The sequence below is a fragment of the Piliocolobus tephrosceles genome, chromosome 15, assembly GCF_002776525.5.
Source record: "Piliocolobus tephrosceles isolate RC106 chromosome 15, ASM277652v3, whole genome shotgun sequence".
In the NCBI taxonomy this organism is placed as follows: Eukaryota; Metazoa; Chordata; class Mammalia; order Primates; family Cercopithecidae; genus Piliocolobus; species Piliocolobus tephrosceles.
Window position 1 is genome coordinate 71,140,927 of NC_045448.1, and position 16,924 is coordinate 71,157,850.

Below are 16,924 nucleotides of genomic sequence, written 5' to 3' on the forward strand. Positions count from 1 at the left end.
AGCAAGAAACCCATGTGAGAGCAGCACAGTCAGTGTTGGGAAATTCTTTTCTCTTTCCCATAATGGGGAGAGAGAAAAAAGAGCAGAGTAGGGGCTGAGACGGTCCTACTCAGAGCCCGAGTACCATGACTCTCACGAGCTTGGGGTGGTCGCCAAACCTCTCAGGGTTTTCCATCCTTGGCTTTCAGATAGGAATAAAAATAGCCAGCCAATTCAGGAGCACCATCATGCACAACAGACCTGCTGATCAGGCAGCACTTTGGGCTTATTTTATTCCACTCCCATTTTGTCCAAAGTAAATTTGAGGCATGGTATGTCGCTATTTCAGGACAGCTCCATCGATATAGTATCTGTCGCTCCTTTCAACAGGTCCTCTTATGCTTGTATTTTGGGTATTTCAGGAGTGGGTCTTTCCCACTTAGTTTTTTTTTTGAGGAAAAAAAACCATGTTCCTGGAGCTCTTGCTCTCTGAGAAATGATAGAACATTTCATATCTTGGGAGATTTTAGACCATCTCTAAATATTAAACTCCTGTTGCTATCTTTCTATTCATGAGCTGCTTCTAGAAGTGTCATCATTTTAGAAATCCCATAATTCCAGGGGGGAAAAGCAGAGGCTAAAAATACAATAGAATCCTTGACATTGAAGGAGACACATTGTGTAGTGGTTAAAAGCATGGGCTTTGGAGTCAGAGACATGGGTTTGAATCCTGCCTCTGCCACCTGAAGCAGCTGGCCTCTCCTAGCCTGCCTCTGTAGTTACAAGACAGCGGGTCCCCCTGCCTCCTTGGTGCCTCTGTGGTTGAATGAGGTAATGCTTGTTAAGTTCTGTACTCAAGAGATTGTCTGGTATGACACTCAGCTGTTAGCTCTCCTGTTATCACCACTGACAATCCCAAGATATGAATGAATATCCACATGTGGTAAAACCACTACAGTATGTAATCCCCCCATACATTCAGTGAGGTGTAACTAAAAGTCCAAGTGTCTCCTTTTGCCCTTAATGACAGTTACTGTCTTTCACATATGAGGACAAGCAGAGAAGCCCAAAGCCAGGTGGAGATATCGACTGGGGGCTGCTGGACCCTCCTCTGAGCAGGAGTCTGCAGGACTGCTGGGTCCAGTTGCCTGGGCTGGTTACAGTCACGTGCATGTGCTTGGCCTGAGTGGTTGAGGAACAGGCCCAGTCACTGGCTAACAGTAGACGCTGGATGTTGAATTAAGACAGGAAGGGTTTGCTGTAGTTTGCATAACTGGCTTCTCTGTGCTCACTGAATGTGTCAAGGAGCAAACACAGAGAGATGAAGGGGTTAGACCCTAGAGGCCAATGCAGGCTGGCAAGGCAGCAAAGCTCCATCTGTACTTACAGCCACTTCCCATCGCTCACATTCCCACCTGAGCTCCGCCTCCTGTCAGTTTAGCAGAGGCATTGGATCCTCATAGGAGCGGGAAACCTATTGTGAACTGTGCATGTGAGGAATCTAGGCTGTGTGCTTCTTATGAGAATCGAATACCTGATGATCTGTCACTGTCTCCCATCACCCCCCAGTGGGATTGTCTAGTTGCAGAGAAACAAGCCCAGGGCTCCTCATGATTCTACATTATGGTGAGTTGTATAATTATTTCATTAAATATCATAATGTAATAATAATAGAAATAAAGTACACAATAAATGTAACATGCTAGAATCATCCTGAAACCAGCACCCCTCCCAAGTCTGTGGAAAAATCGTGTTCCATGCAACTGGTCCCTGGTGCCAAAAATGTTGGGGACTGCTGGGCTAGTGGATCTCATTTGATGTACATGTTCAAAAGGGCTTTTGACAGGCTCCACAAAAGGCCGTTTAAACCACCACCTCCAAGCGGCTAGAGGAACTCCCTTGTCAGGGCTTTGAGCTGGGTTCCTCCAAGTGTGATCTGCGGACAGACAGCTTCACGTTCCCCTGAGTCTGTCTGCCACCCCCACCCAGCCCACACCTTCCGAATCAGGATCTCTGGGGTGGGGCCCAGAAATCTGTGGGACAAGCTTGCCAGGTGATTTTTTAAAGTCAGGCCTATTGAAATAGAATTGCTATACTGTAACGTTTGCCCTGCAGGTGATTTATTTATTTATTTTTGAGACAGGGTCTCACTTTGTCATCCAGGTTGGAGTGCAGTGGCACGTTCATGGCCCACTGCAGCCTTGACCTCCTAAGCTCAAGCAATCCTCCCACCTCAGCCTCCGGCGTAGCTGGGATTAACAGGTACATGCTACTGCACCCAGCTAATTTTTGTATCTTAGTAGAGACAGAGTGTCAACACATTGCCCAGGCTGGTCTCGAAATCATGGGCCCAGGTGATCCGCCTGCCTCGGCCTCCCAAAGTGCTGAGATTAGAGGTGCGAGCCGCCACGTCTGGCCCCCTGCAGGTGATTCTGATGCACACTAATGTTTGAGATGCAGGCTTGCGTTACACAGAAGCAAAGGATAAATGGGCTCTTGGAAAAGTAGGAAGGCCAGGGTCCTTTTTGGAGTTGATTATCTTCCAGCTCTTCAAACTCCTGTGTGATTCTAAAGCCTTAAATCTGCTGAGGTTCTTCGTGGTAAAGTATTAGGTCAGTAGAAATACACCCAAAGACAGAGAAAACTTGGAATCTGTTGGGGAACACTCTTCTCCAAAACTGATGGGCGAATGGTGGACTCTGCTGTGGTCTCATTTAACCCCTATTGATGGATATCTTTGCCTCTTCTTATAAATGACATGAGGAGGTGTTATAAAAATAGGTACCATAAAAAGGCAATAACGAGAAAGAAGTGTGTGTGGGAGAGAGAGAAGGAGAGAGATGGGGACAGGGATATAAAAGGGAAGAAGGAGGGAAGGAGACAGGAAGGCAGAGTAGAGAGACATGGGGGGTGGGTTATGAGAGCGATGAGAGAGAAAAGGAAGAGAAGGACAAGAGAGGAGGGAGGGAAACAGGAAGAAACAGACAAGCAGGCAGTGAGAGAGGGAAGGAGAGATTGGGACAAAGGAAAGTAAAGGTAAGGAGTAGCAATGAGCAAAACAGGCACCGGGTTAACACACAAAGATGGATACTAGAAAATCACACGCACGTGCCGAAACTGAGGGACAAATCTAACTCTATGCCTCCTGGCAGTCTTAGCAAGGATGTATAAGGTTCATTAGATAGGAATGTAGATACCTGTTCTGCACAAGCTGGACAGGCTCAGCTTTCCCTAAGTCTATGGTTGGAGAGCAATGGTCGGAGAGCAACTTCTCTTCTTCTGCGGGTGTTTTTGAAGGGGGCTTCATGTGCTATGGTGGATGACATCCTGAACAATTGCCCAAAGAAGCATCTGCCAGTGTAAACCATCAGTTCCTTCACTTCACACAGCTCACTTGGAAGCCAGAAGAGTCCAAGCTGTGAAGAAACTCCATGCAACAGTGACAGTGATGGCAGATGACACGTGGTGGTCTCGCTCTGTGTATTCAGAGACCAGAGTGGAAACAAGCCTGAGGCTTAGAGTGCAAGCTCCTGGTCCTCCGTAATTCCACCTGTCTGCCTCAGCCCAAAGGTCAGAGAGGATGAAGGGAGCTTGATGCTAGTGGACTATCATTAAAAGGTTGTTTATTAAAAAAAAAAAAAACCCTTTACCTAACTACAACCATGATACATTCACTCTTGAAACTTTTTCAAAAGTTTCAAAACATTTTCTCATTACAAAAGTGATACATTTTAGGGAATTAAAATAAATCAATATATAATAAATACCATATTAGAGAGTAAAACCCATCCGTAATCCACCATGTAGAGAGAACCATGTAAGTACACGCTGCACACGAACACGCACCTAAGCTCACTCTTTCTATTCTCTTATGTGCATTCTGCCCCCGCCGCCCTGCCCCCCCCATATAACCAAACATCTTAAAAACAAGCGTTTAATTCAAGTTCGAGGCTCTTTGCACAGGGTGCTGTCCTGCCCCCGCCACCCAGAGGAGTTCAATGTGCACCATGTGCAGGACGGGTTCCGCTTCCACCAGCATATTCGGCAGCTTTGGAGCTTGTCACAGGTTTTCTAATAGGGGATGTGATTCAAACTTGAGACATAAGTGGACAGGGAGGAGTGTGTCAAACCACAGTCCCAAGGGCAAGCCACACTGTGGCCACTTGCTCTTCCTGTGCACCCTTCGGGGGAGCCAGCTGCAGGAGGGCGGCACTGGGGCTTGTGTGTCCCTAGGGTGCCTTGTGAGCTGATGTGCTTTACTAAAACCACCTGCAACAAGTGAGGGTGAGTCACTGTTCCCATTTGGGGGCCTTTAAAGGTGTTTGTCTTAGATCATCCCAGGCTCAGCAAAGAACACCCCCAATACCGCAGCAGGGTCGCCCCAGGCAGACAAGGCTATTCCTATGGAAGACACGTTGGTGAAGGTGGGGGAGGGTAGGGATGGGGGTGTCACTTACTGAGTGCTGGCTAAGTGCCAGGGGCTTTCCTTACATCATCCCCCAAGTCGAGGCAGGGTAGGCGGCCTGCTTTAATCTAAATAGTCTCCATTTTTTAGATAAGAAAACTAAACTGAAGCTTAGATAACCTTGTCAATGGGTAATGGTTTGCTCAGTAACTTAGAGCACAATCTCCTCCTTGGGGGCAAAACTGCCTCTAGTTATTTTATAAAAATGAGCATTACAAGGACACTCCCAAATTCCTTGTATCTTTCCTAAGAAAGATTCTCTCAGCCCCTCTCTCAGTCTCTGAGTCTGCCTCTTTCTTTCCTTCCTGCTTTTCTCTCTCTTCCTATTTTTTTCTCTACCTCCCTTCACTCTCCCTTTCCCACTCTGTTTTTTTTTTTTTTTCCTGAAAATTCATGAAAATAGTGAGTGAGGGAAGGAAAGGCCTAGAGACTTAAAATTCAAAAAAAAAAAAGAATCACTTAGAAAAGGAAGGTGGCAAAGGCCAGCAGGGAATGTCCAAAGAAAGTCTCCTCAAGATGTGCCAGCTGAGGGCAGAGAAGGACTGGCACTGGCCCCCAGGACTCTGGCGCATCTCCTCCAGACACCAAGTCTGAGTAGCACTCAGAGCTGATGATAGGAAAAGCAAATGTTCCAGTTTTCGGAACAGACCTCATATCGAGCCCACCAGCAGCTGGAGTTTCAAAGCCACTCAGTTCCTGTTGCCGTGAAATTTATGAGAGGCCCCTCCAGCATGTTAACCAAAGGCACATCTTGCAGACACCACTGCTCTCCGGGGAAGCTGTGAAAGCTTTGCCCAGAGACCACAGACCCACTAATAGGGCCTGGAGCCCAACCCCACTTACAGGAAGAGGGTCTGGAATAGCAATTGAGGGGCAGGGAAATCCCCCATCCAATTCACAGGAGGGGTCTCCGCAGTTCAGAGGAGCCAGGAAGACAGCCATCTGGACAGCTCCTTCCAACAGCCCTGCTCCCGTGGGAGCAGCGTCCACACCACTGAGCACAATCACCCCCTTTAAAAGCAGCCCTAATTGGACTTCATGCTGTGCTGGTCAGTGGGAGCCGGCTGAGCCCGTGGCTCTTAACTCTCTTCCCCAGATGTCAAAAGTTGTGAACACGTTTGCCCATTGCAGAACTTACATCATTTATCGCCATTTCATAACTTCCTCAAATATCATAGCTAACTTTCTAACAATTTAATCATGACGTCTGGCTTTTTAGTAGGAACTTTCAGCCAAAGTTTCTGACCTGGGACTAAATATTTTGTCTTCAGATACTACAATGGCAAAGCCAACTAATACTTTTTGGATGTCTAGAAGAAAAGGCAGTAGATTAATTTAGTAAAGATGGGAGTCAGTAGTAGCTACTGGGGAAGCTGAGGGGGTATAAATCTGATACTCCCAGGTATCAAGGCCCCCATTGCACCCCGAGGCCAGGCTGGAGTCATCCAAGGCTCTGGACTCAGCTCTGGCATGGGAGGCTGGCTTCAGGGCAGCAGCGGGCCCAGTTTACAAGGGTGGAACTCCAAGCTCGGGAGGCGATGCGCGAACCTGCAAAGGCAGCTATGGAGTGAAGGAGAGGCTGGTACGGAGGCTTACACTCCGGTGGCAGAACTGCTAAGCCAGAGATTACAGAAGTAAATGGTCTAGAACCCAGTGCCTGTCCAGAGAGACTTGGTGAGCAGGGGCCCTGCTCCCCCGGGCATGTGGGTAGGGGGAGGTGAGAATGATTCTTACTTTTGTGAATGATCCCGAAGAGGAAGAGCACTGTCAACATCTGGTGTGGCAATGCCACTGACCTTTGCAGAGGGAGCAACGCCCCATCGAGGAAACTGATTGATACGGGCATTTCCTGGGGCGGTGTGTGCAGGCAGAAGAACAAGAGAGTTTTCAGATGAGTGGGGATGTCAGCAGGGTTACGGAAAAGGAATCCCCGTCACATTAACAGTAGGAAATTGATCTCAAGTGTTACCAACTGATGAGGGGAATTCAATTTTGCTGTCTTAGAGAGGGGAGTATGGGATGGTGGAGATGAGATAAATATAATTATGCAACTCATTCATTATTAAACCCAAGAACACTGAATATCTTTTAAATGATGGATATAAAACCATTTGAAAACAGAGTTTAGCTTTGCAGTACCATCGTTTAAGAGAGAAGGGGCCTTCATTGTAGTTAAGCAGTGAAAGAGAGAAAGGTAACTACAGTGCTACAGTTCTCTCGCTGTTCCACTTGTTCAGCTGGGTGGGGTGCGGCAGGGCCATTTTTGTCTCTACCATCCCCCAACCCCAGATTCTCAATTTACTGAGAGAATTTCTATGCTTAAAAGAGAACATATTTTTCCTATAACATAATCCCTGGAAAATCTACTAGCTCTTCAGTGATCTTTTCCAATATTGAAGAAATTTGACTCTATTTGCATTTTAACTTTCCCTGATCATACACTGACTTTAGATCCTACCCACCCCTCCATCCCCACTGAAGGGCAGCGACTCCATATTATCTCACTAAACATCAAAACCACCCCGTGGGGTTAGCATTATTGGTCTCTATTTTTAAGATAAGAAAACAAAACTGAAGCTTAGATAACCCTGTCAATGGACATGTACCTGGAATGTAGTAGAACTGAAATTTGATCCCAGTTTTCTCTGATATTGAGAGACTGAAGAGCTATAGAAAATTAGGATGCTATTCAAGTCCAGAAAGACAAATGCTGAGAAGGCACATGATCCCAACCCACAGATCACACTGCAGTGAGGAAGGGGAACACTTCACTTGTGAACATCTTCTAGTAATCAGAAAGGGGCACTTTCTGGAGAAACAAGAGGAAGTATTACTTTATTTGGGGGAGGAGTGGGGAACTATACATATGGAACTTATTATTCACACAAGGGAGCAGTGGTTGAAAATACAGATGCAAAAGAGATTTCTGCATGTCCAGGGATGATGGTTAATTGAGGAGCTGCTGGAAGTAGGGTGGTGGCTGGAACATGAGATGCTCTCAGGCCTTCCACTAAGGGCAGGAACCTCTGGGCTACACAGTGCTCTTATCCAGGAGCTCAGAGCAGGCCTAAGATGGACTTCTGAATTGCTTTTGCAGCTTCAAACAAGATGCTGTAGGGGAAACCTAAGGGAATATCTGAGCCATTTTAATTCCCTCTGACCATTTCTCCCTTTGGGAAAAACCCAAGGGGCATCAGATGTGATGGAACCAAATTCAAACAAAGATATTGGTAAAGAAGCAGACAATTTAGTTTCTACTTTCCTACAAAGATACTGGTTATTGAAAACTCAGCAGCCATGTGTGTGTGTGTGTGTGTGTGTGTGTGTGTGTGTGTGTATGTGTGTACTGGGAAAACAGATACAGAGAAGCCCAGTGGGGTTCATCACACTTACTTTGAAGGCAAAAGCAGAGTTTGCATCATTTTGGTACCTTTTTCTTTTCCAACAGGGAGAAGAAAATCAGATAACATGAACACAGAAGTATTTTGCCAACTTTCAATTCCATCTAAAGTACCTGGTCTTAGAGTTGTTTTTTTTTTTTTTTTTTTTTTTTGGGGGGGGGGTCTCGCTCTGTGGCCCGGGCTGGAGTGCAGTGGCCGGTTCTCAGCTCACTGCAAGCTCCGCCTCACGGGTTTATGCCATTCTCCTGCCTCAGCCTCCGAGTAGCTGGGACTACAGGCACCTGCCACCTCGCCCGGCTAGTTTTTTGTATTTTTTAGTAGAGACAGGGTTTCACCGTGTTAGCCAGGATGGTCTCGATCTCCTGACCTCGTGATCCGCCCGTCTCGGCCTCCCAAAGTGCTGGGATTACAGGCTTGAGCCACCGCGCCCGGCCGGTCTTAGAGTTTTTAACCCAATGTAGAATTTTCTGAGGTTGGACTGTGATGATGATGATGATGATATTATTAGTAGCAGCTACTATTAGATTGTTCACTTACTGCAAGTGCTATGCCCAGCATTTTATAGAGAGAATTCTATTTAATTCCCACAAAAATCTTGCAAGGGCATCCTCACTATCTCATCTTACCGATGAGGAAAGTGGAGCTCAAGGGGTTTAAGGCTGTTCAATGCTGCGAAGTCAGTAAATGGCAGAGCTGAAACCAGAACTCATGGTTGGTTTCCTCTAAAGCTCTCGCCCTTTCTAATACAGCACACTGTCACTTCAGAGGGCGTGTGTGTGTGTGAGAGAGTTGAGAGTTAAGAAGTCCTTGTGAGCATCTTCCACACACTCAAGATGACTCTCCTTTGGAAAATAAACAAATCAGGAATTAACAGGAAAATTTAGGGGTATTTTGGAATTAAAAGGGCTAAGAGTCCCAAGGCAAAGGGCTTTAATTAGCAAATAGGCTCTGGGAAATGAAAATAAAACCTCAACAGAATCATGTTAAGTGAGGGCTAAAACCAGAGATTGTATCCATCTAAAGATGCACGACATACATACTTCAACTTGGCCTCCTACCTGTACCCCAGCTCCCTCTGGGAACATCACTACCTCCCCCAAAAGGCACAAGGAGGAGAGAGGCAGGTGTGAGACTCCACAAGCAGCTTGCCAATCACCATTCTACATTCATTATGGATTAAAATGCAATGGAAACAGACGGGAAATATACTGGACGAAGATCACACTCTCTCCCACTAAGCTCCTCTTCCTCCTCATGACCCTGTTCTCCAGCTCCCAGGCGGCTTCTTCTATCCCTACCTTGGTCTTAGTAATTTTAAGAAAAAAAAGAAAATTACAGGTCATGATTTTGATTTGCGGACTGGAAGCTAAGCCTCCCCTTTTTCTTTTAATGTGTGATAATTTGATTTCACCGAGACAAATCATTTCCTTCTTTCATATCTTCAAACCAGAAAGCCCCTTATTGTAATTACATCCTCTTGGTGTCAACCAGCATTTGGAAAATACTTTACTTCCAGGTTCCATTCACAAAGTAAACAAGGAGGTCTATGTTTGGCTCTCATCAGCTGGCTTTGAATGAGAATGTGAATGGCTCTGGGAACTGGAGCCCAGTCCTGCTGGATGGGGAATTCTGTTCTGGCTTTGTTGGAGGAACGGCCCCGTTAGAGCCCAGGGCTACCTGCCTTTGCAGTCTCTGTGTGCCTCTATTCTCCTTATAAGTATCAAAATTGTTAGGTAAAGTGGTTGGCAGGAAACTCAATCCACCCTTAGGAAAAAATGCTTCCTCTTGTTGAGTCTTTGAACCATAATCCCTTTAAACCCTCTACACTGAGCACATATAAGCACTATTGGGATGATTTGTTTTTCTAGAACATTTTATGTCTTCAGAACTTTTGACAGGTGCCTTTTTCATCTGTAGTTTGCAGATGCAGTGTGGGTGGAAGAAGGATACTCCTCATTTTAAGTGAGAAAACTGAAGAATACAGAGGTAAATTTAAGGCAAAGCTCAACAGTCTTAAAAACATAGAAGTGAATTTGTAGTTGGGACTATGTCCCGTGACAAAAATGTGACTCTCTTTCCTATTCCCTCTGAGTTTTGTACAGATGATTTTGGTTGTCCTTAGATAAAAGCCCTTCAATCAAGATTATATTCAAGAGGAAAGAAGCTGAGATGTAAGAGAGTGGTCGAATTATGCACAATTACTTTCTTTTATAAATTTTCAAATTTCATGAAGTGAGCATTTTAGAGTTTGAACACAACCATTTAAAATTAAAACCCCACAACATTATAAACACAGTTAAAGCTTAACCAACTTTTATTTTTAGTGTTTTATTCACAGACAGAATTGTAGTGTTATAGAAGACTGGCCTTCAGGAATCTAGACTTAATCTGTGCAAGAAAAATCATGTTACTGTCTCATGTTTTATCATTAAAAAGGAATAAGGAGGAAGGAGACAAAGTAATCATTTAGAGAAGACAGAAGATGCTCAGAAGAAAGATGTTTGGTAAGAGATGACCTCAGGCTTGGTCTCTGTGGACAGAAACCTCACACACTCCCACCGTAAACAACAACAAAACCCCAAAAGAGTACAGCCTATTTGATCCATTCCATTTCCAACCACTATACTTATGTGACTTTTTTTCTTTTAATTGAAAGAGTTCAGCTGGGAAACTTCTCTCTTAAGGGGGCAGGAAATATGCAAAAGATAAAGTGTGGGCCAGAGACTCCCAGGATTTCCCCTAAATCTGGAGTCCTTTTTCTCCTCAGAATACAGACTACATTTCCCAGCCTCCCTTGCAGTTAGGTGTGACCATGTGACCAGGATATGGCCAATGGATCTGAGCAGAGGTAACATGCTCCACTTCCAGGCTTGGTCCATAAGAACCTCCCTGTGTGATCTCCCTTTGTCTTTTCCCAGCTGCTGTCTGAATAGAGAGGCTCCCGCAGGGCATGGAGGAGGGAGGAGCCACAGGATGGAAGGAGCCTGGGTCCTTGAATAAATACATAGAAAGAAGTCTGCAGGGCCAGGAAAACCTGCAGAGCCTTTGACATAAGCAGGAAATAAAAAACATTCAGGATTTATCTGTTACAGCAGGAGTGTTACTCTAATGCCAAGCGTTAAGTCTGAACAGTGTTCGGGGATTGGTTAGAGAATTTCTGATGTGGGACAAATCCTCACAATAAATCATATCATTTTTCTCTCTTTCTCCCACTGTCTCTTCTGGGAGCCTCACCCAAACACCAACATGCCCTGCACTTACAATCTGAAGTCAATCTGGCCCTGACTGGGAGGCTCGACCTTGAAACCCTAGTCCCCAGCTTAAGGTCTGTTCTGTCCGTTCTCCATCCTGGAAGGATCAGGTTGACCTTCACAAACCTCTCCGGGGTATTAACAGTCTTTTGGGGTAAGGAGTGAGATCAGATGTGAATTGAACAAAGTGTGGATGGGGCAAAGGCTGCTTCTGCAACTCTATAAAACAAAATATAAAATGGTGCAGCCACAACTGACAGCAGGCAGGGCACAGCTGTTTTGATGGAAATGATATACAGCTAATGTAAATTTACTGCATTCTCAAAACCCTCTGGGCAGAAATTGCCAAGGCGGGACAGCATGGAAACTACTATAATATCAATCTTCTTGACATAGAAGATGGGTGCTCTACAGTTCTCCAAATGGCCATGATCATGTATCTCACCAGCTGCAAAATCTTAAATCGTTACCACTGGAAAAAAAAAAGCACGACCATCTTAGCCCAGAATATCCTGATCATATCTTATTATAACTGGGAACTTCTCATCCATCCATTCTTTAGTTTTACTGGTAATGTGTTACACATCAAGTAACATTTTATTACAGCCCCCACAAGGGATTTTATAATTTGTTATTTAAAAAGTTACACATCTTCATTGTATAATTTTTGGAAATACAAATATCCTAAGCAAACGACTTGCCATCCTATCACTGAGAAGAAATAACCTGTGTTTAGAAAGCATTTTACAAATGTTTATTATTTTTAGTAGGTTGCCTTTTATGTCTTTTATATAAAAGATCATGTTTCTTTGACTTCTTTCCTCTTTTGTGGTGATTTAGAATATAAATACCCTTTTTATTGTTTAAATTTTTAAAAAATTTACTTTATTTTCTCAATTATCAATGTTAAATATGAAATCTGATGTGTCATTAGATTAAAAAAATTAGCATACTTACTTCCTCCTTCTTTTTCTTCCCAGTTACCAGTTTTTATTTCTGTCATCTGATTTCATATCCTCATTATTTTATATATCACTTCTATTTCAATAATTTTGACATCTGTACTAGTATAACTAAACTGACAACAGTTGCTTGAACATATTATCACTGGCTTTGAAAAAATTATATCCTCCCCACTTGGGGGTTTTTAATCTTGATATAGCTGTTATCTAGCTGAAGAGGCTCTTTGGACATTTTTTCCAGGAAGGGCATGTCAGAGGTATATCCATGTAATGAAATATTATATGTCTGAGAACATCTGTGTTTCATTCATGTACATGGCTTTGCATATGAATAACAACTTGGGTCATGAGCTTTGGACCCCATAGGCCTCCCACCACTGACTTCTGACTTGTAGTTGACGAAAAAAACTGAAGCTAGATTTACTATATTCCTTTGTAACCTGTTTTTATTTTCACCTCAGTGCTTGTAAGACCTTTTCTTTGCAATGAGAACTGGTTAAATTACCCTGAAGTTAATGCTTTCAATCTTAAGGACAAGTCTTTTTCAGCTTAAGAAAGCTCTCTTTAATGATCTTTGATGATTGTGTCAGCCTTGGTTTTCTTTCTTCCTTTTGGAATTATCTGTATATTGGATCACCTGGGTCTTTTTCCCTTTTTTTCTCATTATTTTTGTTTTTGAGTCCTGAGTTCTGGGAGAAATTTCCCAGCCATTTAAACAAATTACTGACTTTACTGTGACGTCTAATCTTCTGCTCATTAGTGTACTATGGATTTAAAATTGGTCACCATATTCTGTCATCTCTTTGCAGCTGTTTCTTACTTGTTTCATAGATGCAATGTCAGCTTCAGTTTTGAAGTCATAAATTAGATTATTCAATATCTTTACTCATTTCTTAGGAATAGAGCCATTTGTTGATATTCCTCAAAAAATCTTCTCATATGATAAAATCCTTTCTTGTGGCCAGCGATTTCTTGCATCATCATCTTTACAGAGAAAGATCTGCTTTCGTGTAGCACGATGGGGAGTTATGGTGGGCTCCATCAGAGACAATGGCACTATTCAATATTTTGGGCCCAGATAAAGACAGAAAAGGGGAATTTTAATTGTAATGCCTTCAAATATCTAAGAAACCTATTTGGTAGAAGCAGGAGACAACAGGTACACACCAAAGAGTTTTCTCTTTTCCCCTGTGGTTTCCAGACATTCATGCCATGCCAGTAGTGAGAGCTGACTGAGTTTGTCACTTATTGTGGCCTTGACTGTGTCCTTTCTTGAGGCACTGATAGGATCCAGTGGCCTGCCCTCACCTTCATACCTTGGCCTTCCAAGGTTGGGCTGTTTGGGTGATTCTGCTCCTCACAATCCTGTCTTCCAGAGCAGGGGTTGTTGGACTAGGGTAGGAGGGCTGCCACCTGCACTGGCAGAAAGTCTTCAGAGCTTCCAGTACCGATATACATTTAGAAACAGTTTCATATTTCCTTGATCATTTCAGGATCAGGCTAAGGGAGGAGTAAACATGGTATGCTCTAGTGTTAATGTCCCTGGAAACCCTTTGCTTATGGATGTTTTCTACATTATATGCCCACACGGTGACCAATATAGCAGTGCCTTGCCACCCCCACCAACCACTTAAAAAGTTTCCCCAGGAGTCTATTTTAAAAATGAGTGCATTCTCAGTTCTCTCTATGGGAATCCCCAGCAAAGCATCAGCTAGTATTTTTGCATACACAAAGAGTAGACCGATTTCCATTGATGGATATCTGAGCCTTCCCCGGACAATATCTCCCAGAGCTGCAACCCCCTCCCTCTCTCCAAGGTGTGCCAGGATTCCCCGTGAGGAAAACTCAATGCCAACATTCCTGCCTCTTCCATGATCTAAAGGCTCTGCCTCATAAAAAAGTTGGGAATTCCTGGTTTAAATCCCCTGGGCTAAGTGTAAACCAAACAACTTGGAGCTCTGCTCTTAAAAGGAGAAATGTTAAGGGATTCCAGAAACACCAGGGTCATTTTACCTCTTAATAGTTTCTCCAAGCCATACTGGTTCAGAAGCAAAGACCTCATAGTTCCATGAAAAATTTGTTTTTCCTCAAAAGTAAAAGAAATGAAGCCCTAAGGGTCTCCTTTCACAAAATTCTCCCCAATCCAGAAGTGAAATATCAAAGAGTCAGAGGTACTCACAGCTATCTTTCTACCCAGTCAGGGTTCTGCATATGGTGTCCCTGGGAGAGGACACCCAACCTGTGCTCTACTCTTCCAGTACTCAGGGGCTCAGTCCCTAAGGCAGTACTAAGTACTACTGCCCCAGATAGAATGAGTTGCCTTAGTACTGGCATTCTGTTTGGGCAGATCATTGCTAGGAGGTTCTTCCTTAAACCACACTAACATCTGCCCCCCAGAAACCTCTGTGTATTGTTTTGAATTCCATCCTTGGAAGCTACACAGAATGTCTCCCTCTTCTATACAGCAGTCCTTTCCATTTCTATAGTCAGCCACCAAACCTCTGGGTCTCTGTGGTCCTAAACTCCCCTTGACATCCAGCCTCCAAGATAGCTCCCAATGATCCCTACCTCCTGGTATCCACAGCCTTGTGAAATGCCCTCCCATACTGTCTCAGGGTTGGTCTGTGTGACCAATAGAATATGAATGGGCTGTGACTTCAGAGACTAGGTCATAAGAAGCACTGTATCTTCTGCCTTGTTCTCACTCTCTCTCTCTCTCTCTTGGATTGGTCACTCTGGGGGAAGCTAGTTGCTAAGTCATCAGGACACACAATGGAGAGGTCCATATGGAAAGACAGAGGCCTCCTACCAACAGCTTGTAAGTGAGCCATTCTTCAGCCCCACTCAAGCCTTCAGATGACAGTGCACCCCAGTTGCCATCTTGACAGCAACCGCAATGAGAGACCCTGACCCAGAACCTCCCAGCAAAGCCACTTCTGAATTCCTCTCAGACCCCATGTGGGAAAATAAATGTTTATTGCTTTAAGCTGCTGAATTGTAATTTATCATATAGCAATAAATAACATACACTTCAAGTTTCTATAAGTATTCTTTAAGGAAGAAAGTCTGCAAACCTCTTGCCTCCGGAAAAATTCTTATTTATATATTTATTTATTTATTTATTTATTTATTTATTTTTAGTGCCTTTCTTAAAATAATCTACTATAGAGTAATGGTGACAACAACAACAACAAAACACATTTACCAAATACGTTGGATGTTGGCCTTTGTGCTAAGAGTTTTATACCTACTACCTAATTCTTATAAAAGCCCTGTGATATAGGTTCTATTATTCTATCCATTTTACAGATGAGGAATACAGGTTTAGAGAGGTTAAAAGCCTTGCCTAAAGATGTAGAACTAGGAAGAGGCAGAAGGGAAATCCAAAAATTGGCAGTGTGACCTCAGAGTCCTAGTTCTAAAGCTCTGGGTTACAGGAACAGGGTACAGTAGGAAAACCATCTCCCATGACCTGATTTCTACAATGATAGAACTTAATTCTTCATCAATTTTGCCAGCAGTCCTGGAATGTTATTGGATTATATAAGCTTGTGGTCAACTAAGGCCTCTGGCTGTTTCTCCACTTAAACTATTGTCAAATTTGGCCTCATATCTTCCTAATTAAATCATTACTCTTAACCCAAATACTAACTGTTATTATAAATGTGTCACTGTTCAATTTAACTTGGTTGGTTGGCTGTGATCCATTGTTCTGGCTTAAAACTTTTTTTTCCCTCTTGACTCTTTATTCTATCATCCAGTACTTCAGTTATCATTCTGGGCATGGTGTCATCTCTAAATATGGTAAACTTTGCCTTACATATCTTCCTTCAATTTGCTCATAAAATTCTCAACAGGAAAGAAGGATAAAGCCTGCTGGCACACCCAGGAGGCCCCCTTCTAGGTCAATATGAATATATCAACAAATGTTTTCTGAAGATGACCTAGTTAAAAATGTCCTGCCCTTCCCAAAAGCTCCTAGGTGAACCCATGGCGGGTATGTTTGGGGATCTCTTCATTTAAAGAGGTCACTGGCATTGTTCCTTCTCACCAACTAGTCAACTGTGAACTCTTGTAACTCATATTTCTCCATTTTGTCCAACTGAATACTTTGATTTTGTCATGTGCCTTGCTGAACTCAACTTGTATTCTCTTATACAGCCTTATGCTGGTGGCATTTCCCTCATCAGTCTTACAACACTAAAAAAGAAGTAAAGTTAATCTGCTATGACTCATTTTGATGGATTTACTCAAGGGCCTAGGTTTTCATTCTTTATTTGCTGTAATAAATTGATCTCATGTTTTCCTGGGAGTGTCAAGTTTTATCATCTACATTCTAAACAATCTTCAGGCATTTTTATGTCATTAAAGTCAGAAATGTATTTGTCTTTTTTCATTCTCGAGCAATTTTTACATTTGCGGCTCTTTCTTAAAAATCACCAACAGGGATGGGTGATTTTTGCTACAGGTTTCTCAGTACATTGAGGTGAAATTCATCTGTACCCTTGAAGAGTACATCTGTGGTATTAGGGGTCTTTTACTAGGATACTCACTCAACCTTCTATTTCATATTTACTGTGTTTGTTTCATTCTTTTTGACAGAAAATATAAAAACAAAATTATGTCAATAATAGTCTTTTCCTGGTACTGCACTAACCTTTTCTACCTGTCACAAGAGAGGGACTTATTCCTTCCTTTTCTTACCTGTCTGCTCCCAAAGATAGCTTTAGAAAACCATTGGTTTTAGGCCGGGCGCGGTGGCTCAAGCCTGTAATCCCAGCACTTTGGGAGGCCGAGACGGGTGGATCACGAGGTCAGGAGATCGAGACCATCCTGGCTAACACGGTGAAACCCCCTCTCTACTAA

General features: G+C 43.4%; 1 protein-coding gene and 1 long non-coding RNA gene across 5 annotated transcripts in view; both read right to left on the reverse strand.

Annotated features, from left to right (window-relative positions):
* TGFA (transforming growth factor alpha) overlaps positions 1–16,924 on the reverse strand; it is a 108,318-nt gene that overhangs the window by 19,546 nt on the left and 71,848 nt on the right. The window lies entirely within an intron of this gene.
* On the reverse strand, positions 154–14,682 carry LOC111550530. Its single transcript, XR_002734077.1, has 3 exons — positions 14,627–14,682; positions 1,147–1,270; positions 154–468 (listed from the first exon to the last, which is right to left on the reverse strand). It is a non-coding gene; the product is annotated as an uncharacterized LOC111550530 (long non-coding RNA).